Below are 6,494 nucleotides of genomic sequence, written 5' to 3'. Positions count from 1 at the left end.
GTATCATTTAAATACTCAATAAAAGTCTAAACTAAAAACGTGACCTCGATCTCAAACGGTTACAGGTAACCGTTTGGGTTTTTGGCCGATTACTGGCTCCTCCTTGATGACAAGCTCCGCCCCGTCACCTGTGAATCAGAGGAGACAGGATGAAGCTGAGGCGAGCAGACGTCTCGGAACAGGCTAGCACACCGGGGCGTTTCGCTTGCACCTGTCCTGCCGAGCCGCTCTCAGTCGTCCAGGCCTTTCTTGGACGATCCGTCCCTGGTCCTCGCCCTCAGCTTGTTCACCTGTGCCTCGGCCACGTCCGCCCTCTCCTCGGCTTCCTCCAGCTCGTGCTGCAGCTTGCGGAACTTGGCCACGTTCGTGTTTGCTGCCTCCTCGGCCTCCTCGGCTGCGCGCTTGTAGGATTTGACCTTCAGCTGGAGCTTATCCACCAGGTCTTGGAGGCGGGCCAGGTTCTTGCGGTCTTCCTCCGTCTGGTAGGTGAGCTCCTTCATGCGGCGTTCGTACTTGCGGATCCCCTTGATGGACTCCATTCCCCTCCGTTGCTCCGCCTCCAGCTCGTTCTCCAGCTCTTTGATGCGAGCCTCGAGCTTCTGGAGCTGCTTCTTGCCGCCCTTCATGGCGATCTGCTCGGCCTCGTCCAGACGGTGCTGCAGGTCTTTGATGGTCTGCTCCATGTTCTTCTTCATGCGCTCCAGATGGGCGCTGGTGTCCTGCTCCTTCTTCAGCTCCTCGGCCATCATGGCTGCGTCTGTGATGGCCTTCTTCGCCTTCTCCTCGGCGTTCCGGCTCTCCTGCGTGGCCTCCTCCGTCTCGCTCTGCAGGTGCAGGAGGTCTGCCTCGTGTTTCTTCTTCTGGTTGATCAGGCTGGTGTTCTGGGAGTGCAGCAGCTGCATGCGCTCGGTGGCGTCGGTCAGCTCTTGCTCGGCGAGTTTCCGGCTTCTTTCCGTCTGTTCGAGGGCGGCCCTCACCTCCTCCAGCTCCGCCTGGATCAGGTTGTGCCTCCGTTCCAGGAGAGCGGCGTTCTCCTTCAGGTCGTCGTTGGCGTGTTGGGCGTCGTCCAGCTGCAGCTGAGCATCTTTCGTGAAGGCTTGGAGGCTCCTGAGCTGCTTTTGGGCGTCGGCTGCCTGCCGATTGGCTTTGCCGAGCTGGATCTCCATCTCGTTGAGGTCACCTTCCATCTTCTTCTTGACTCTCAGCGCCTCGTTCCGACTCCTGGTTTCCGACTCCAGGGAGGACTGCAGGGAGTCGAGGATCCGCTGGTAGTTCCTCTTTGCCTGGTCCATTTCCTCGTCCTTCTCGGCGACCTTGCGCTCCGTGTCGGCCTTCACTTGGTTGAACTCGAGCTGGGCTCGGAGGACCTTGCTCTCCTCGTGCTCCAGAGAACCTTCTGCCTCCTCCAGAGCCGACTGGAGCTCCGCCTTTTCTTGCTCCAGCTGCTTCCGGATCTTCTCCAGCTCGTGGGCGCTCCTGCCGCCCTCCCCCAGCTGGTCGGTGAGGTCAGAGATCTCCTCTTGGAGGTTCTTGTTCTCTCTCTTCGTGGTCTCAAGCTGGTCCAGGGACTCCTCGTAGGCATTCTTCAGTTTGAAGAGCTCCGTGCTCAGAGAACGCGCCTCCTTCTGAGAGGCCTCCAGCTCACACTGCGACTCCTCAAACTTTTGTTTCCACTCCGCCATGACTTTGTCAAAGGCTCTTTGCTTTTTGTCCAGTACTGCAGACGCTGCGTTGGACCTGTCCAGGTCCAGCATCAGGTCTTCGATCTCGTTTTGGAGTCGGTGCTTGGTCTTCTCGAGGGATGAACACTTTGCGTTCGCTGCCTCGATGGCCTCTTCGGCCTCCTGCAGCCTCTGGACCAGCTTCTTCTTGGCTTCCTCCAGTTCCTCTGTCCTTTGGATTCCATCGGTCTCGTATTTTGTCCTCCACGCCGCGACCTCCGTGTTGGATTTGGACAGAGCCCTCTGCAGCTCAGCCCTCGCCTCCTGCTCCTCCTCAAACTGCTCCCGGAGCAGGTCGCAGTCGTGGCGAGCCGACTGCACGCCGTGGGCCAGGGCGTTCTTGGCCTTGACTTCTTCTTCCAGCTGCCGCCGTAGGTCCTCCGCCTGCTGGTTGTACGAGTTCTTCCCTCGGGTCAGCTGCGCTATCAGGCAGTCCTTCTCCTCCAGCTGCCTCCCGAACTCGCCGTTCTCCGTGAGAAGCTTTGCCCGTTGCGTTGTCAAGTCGTTGATGCTCCGTTGACCTTCTTCGTGTTTGCTCTTGTACTCGTTCACGCTGTCCTCCATTGTGCGACACATCTTCTCAACGTTTGACTTGACCTTCGCCACGCTTTCCATGCTGGAAGACGAGTCGTCCAGCTCCAGCTTCAGCTCGCTCTTTTCCTTCTCCAGCTTCTGCTTCACGCGCTGGAGGTTATCGATCTGCTCCCCCAGTTCAGCGACGCTGTCGGCGTGTTTCTTTCTCAGCGAGGCGGCGGTGGACTCGTGCTGGAGGGTAGACTCCTCCAGTTCCCGCCGCAGCTTCTGAAATTCAGCGTCTCTCCTTTTATTCATCTCCACCTGCGCTGACGTTGCTCCACCGGCCTCCTCCAGGCGCTCGCTGATGTCCTCCAGCTCACGGGAAAGATCCGAGCGTTGCTTCTCGACCTTAGCCCTGGCGGCACGTTCGGCCTCCAGCTCCTCTTCCAGTTCTTCTATTCTCGCCTGGCTTTCTTTCAGCTTCTTCTGGAGCTGAATGGAAGCGACCTGCTCATCTTCTAGTCTTGAGTTCATCTGCACCACCTCAAAGTCTTTCTTCTTGAGTTTCTCCTCCAGCTGCTGCTTGTCGTTCTCCACGTCCATCAGACTCTCCTGCGTGAGTTTCAGGTCCCCTTCGAGCTTCCTCTTTGAGCGCTCCAGGTCCATCCTGACCTTCTTCTCTTGCTCCAACGAGCCCTCCAGATCGTCCACCTGTTGCTCCAGCTTGGCTTTAGCCTTGGTCAAGCCGTTGGCTTTGTCTTCTTCGCTCTGGAGGTCATCCAGGGTCTGCTGGTGGGCCTCCTGTAGTGCCCTTTTCTCCTTGGTGAGCTTCATGATGCTCTCGTCCTGAGAAGCCATCTCCTCCGTCAGGTTCTTTACCTTATTTTCTGTTGCGTGCTTCTCTTTCTCGACCTTGGCCAGAGTCAGCTCCAGATCATCGATGTCTTTCTTCAGCTCGGAGCATTCATCTTCCAGCTTCCGTTTCTTCGCAGTGAGGTCGGCGTTCAGCTCCTCCTCGTCTTCCAGTCTTTCGGTCATCTCTTTCAGCTTGGCCTCCAGGAGAATCTTGCTCTTTATGAGCTGCTCACAGCGTTCTTCGGCGTCGGTTAGTGTGTCCTGTTCGGACTGAACTTGTAGAGTTAAATCGTTCTTCTCCTGGAGAAGAGTCACGATTTTCTCCTCCAGTTCTTTCCGTCTCGCTTCAGATTTATCTAGCGCCTCCTTCATCTCCTTGAACTCCTCCTTCATGTTGGCCATCTCCTTCTCAGCCTCGGCACTCTTCAGCAGAGGTTTGATCTTGAAGAAGAGCTTCATCCAGGGCCAGTTCTTCACAGCCAGAAAGGAGCGAAGGTTCCACTGGACGACCATGAGGGCGTCTCTGCGTTCCACCAGCTTGGTGAACTGGGCCCTCATGAGGATCGCCCGAGCGTTAGCCTGGATCCTGGTGATGATTCGAGACAGTTGCTCATCTCGCATTTCCTCCAACGTGCCCAGTAGTCCGGCTTTAAAGAAAACCTTTGTGTGGCCGAACTTGTACTGAGTGTGGTCGATGTCCAGCGAGCCCAGGAGCTTCTCCGTGCTCCTTTTGCAGTCGATGAACTGGCCTTCAGGAATGGCAGCGGCGTTCAGGATCCGGTAGCGTTGTTTGAAGTCGCCGTAGACCACCCTGTTGGGGAAACCCTTCCTGCAGATTCTGATGCCCTCCAGGACGCCGTTGCAGCGCAGCTGGTGCATCACCAGACAGTTGTCCATCACCCCTGGAGTCTTCCTCTCATTGGGAATCAGGCAGCGCACAAAGTGTGGATGTGTCGTCTTCAGGTTGTTCATCAGCTTGTTCAGGTTTTCCCTGTGAAGCGCGGACACGGTCTGGAACGAGGAGCCTTTCTTTTTGGTCCCTTTGCCACTTCCCTTGTCACCCCCATCGGCTCCCGAATAGCTGGAGAAGAGCAGACTGAGAAGCTTCAGCGAGGATTTCTGATACAGACCGGCCACCGTTTCATTCAGGGGGTCCTTGTTTTTGACCAGCCAGTTGGAGATGTTGTAGTCCACGGTACCCGCGTAGTGAACCAGGGCGAAGTGAGCCTCTGATTTACCCTTCGCAGCCCTGGGCTTCTCAAACATCTTGTTCTTGCCCAGGTGATTATCGTAGAGCTTGGACTTGAAGGTCTGATCGCTGGCCTTGGGAAACATGCATTCCTCCTCCAGGATGGACAGGATCCCGAGCGGTTTCTCAATGAGATCAATACAAGCCTGCAAGTCCATCCCGAAATCAATGAACTCCCAGTCGATGCCTTCTTTCTTGTACTCTTCTTGCTCCAGCACAAACATGTGGTGATTGAAGAACTGCTGCAGTTTCTCGTTGGTGTAGTTGATGCACAGCTGCTCGAAAGTGTTGAAGTCAAAGATCTCGAATCCTGCGATGTCCAGCACTCCGATGAAATACTGGCGGTGCTGCTTGGTGGCCAGCGATTGGTTGATTCTCACCACCATCCAGTTGAACATCTTCTCATACACGGACTTAGCAAGCGCGCCGATGGCGTAGTAGACTTGGTCCACACTTTGGCCTTTGGTCACGTATTCGTTCCCTACCTTGACTCTGGGGTGGCACAGCCCCTTGACGAGGTCGGCGGAGTTCAGCCCCATCAGGTAAGCCGATTTATCGGCGGCCTCCGTGCCGTCCGGCTCCCCCTGCTCCTCGCGCTGCTTTTGTTTGAACTTCATGTTGCCGTAATGCACGATGGCTCCTGTGAGTTTGTAGACGCCCATCTTCTCGTCCGGAGTGAAGCCCAGCACGTCGAAGGCGCTGTCTGTGGCCATCAGCTCCTCGGAGTCGTCGATGGACGGGACGGTCACCTCTCCTTGGGAGATGTAGGAGTAGTCGTAGGGATTGTTGGTCACCAGCAGCAGGTCCAGCAGCTCGGGCTTCTGATTGGACAGAATCTGGTAGAAGATGTGGTAATTCCTTTCGGCCTTGAGCTGAAAGGTAACGCGCGACTTCTCCAGCAGGTACGTCTCGATGTCGGCAGAAGACAGCTTGCCGCTTGTCCCAAAGTGAATTCTGATGAACTTGCCGAAACGGGACGAGTTGTCGTTCCTCAGGGTTTTGGCGTTGCCGAAGGCCTCCAGTGCCGGGTTCGCTTGGATAATCTGATCCTCCAGGGTCCCCTTGTTGGCGTCCTTTTTGCCTCCGCCGCCGACCGCGGCGATGCTAGCGAAATACTGGATGACTCTCTTGGTGTTCACAGTCTTCCCAGCTCCGGATTCTCCGGTGATGAGGACCGACTGGTTCTCCCGGTCGGCCAGCATGTACTGGTAGGCGTTATCGGAGATGGTGAAGATGTGAGGGGGGGCCTCGGTTCGCTTCTTCCCTCGGTACGCCGCCACCACCTCGGCTTCGTACACCGGGAGCCACTTGTAGGGGTTGACGGTGACGCAGAAGAGTCCGGAGTAAGTGTAGATCATCCACGCGGCGTAGCGCTCTTTGAGGTTGAACAACACGGCGGGCTCGTGGAGGAAAGTGAACATCGCCATGTCTTCGATTTTATCGAATTTCGGTGGGTTCTGGGGATGGACGTCCGCCTCCTTCACCGTTACCGTGGCTCCGTCCTCTTTCTTGACCGTAACCATCCCTCCGTCTTTGCTCTGGATTTGTCCCTTCATGTATTCTACCTTGTCGTCGACTACAAAGCATTCGGTCTTGATATCGAAAGGTCGAGTCTGAGCTTCCAGGCGCTCCCTGTCTGACTTCCTCAGGTAAGGAGCCGCCTTCCCAAACTCGGCCATTAGAGAGTCACCCATCGTTGACGGCGGCGGTTCAGATCGGTCTGAGGACGTCGTCTCTGGTGACTCTGATGCAGAAGGGCAGACCCTTTATGAAGGCTCCTCCTGGACCAAATTAGGAGATAACTGCTGAGAAGATAAGTCTAAATACTAAATCTGTCCCGGGGTGTGCGAGCGCCGCGAGGGCAGCGTCACGACCTTTGGCTGTTAAAGTCCATTTTAGGAAGTGGACTGTTTGAGGGACTTATCTGTCCACCGATAGAGATTCCTGACACCCCCCCATTTGTACTCTCTTCCTCTGCATGCTCACGATCAAATCGATGAAGAGTTCGCCGACCGTTTATTCTGTTAATTCGTCCGTTGACGCTGCTTGAAAGCAGAATAATGTTTCTACGTAACATTTTACTTTAGACTTCTAAATTTTCATTCATTCATTAGTTCAAAATGGGCGAATATTGTCGTAAAATAAGAATGAGA

At 55.6% G+C, this 6,494-nt stretch overlaps 1 pseudogene; it reads right to left on the bottom strand.

The window, feature by feature from the left end:
* Positions 1-230: 230 nt before the first annotated feature.
* LOC137909546 (myosin-6 pseudogene) lies at positions 231-6,035 on the bottom strand (annotated as a pseudogene).
* Positions 6,036-6,494: the final 459 nt, after the last annotated feature.

The sequence above is a fragment of the Brachionichthys hirsutus genome, chromosome 20 (genome assembly GCF_040956055.1).
Source record: "Brachionichthys hirsutus isolate HB-005 chromosome 20, CSIRO-AGI_Bhir_v1, whole genome shotgun sequence".
Lineage (NCBI taxonomy): Eukaryota > Metazoa > Chordata > Actinopteri > Lophiiformes > Brachionichthyidae > Brachionichthys > Brachionichthys hirsutus.
Note: the sequence above shows the minus strand (reverse complement) of the source record. Positions and strands in the feature narration are given on the sequence as shown.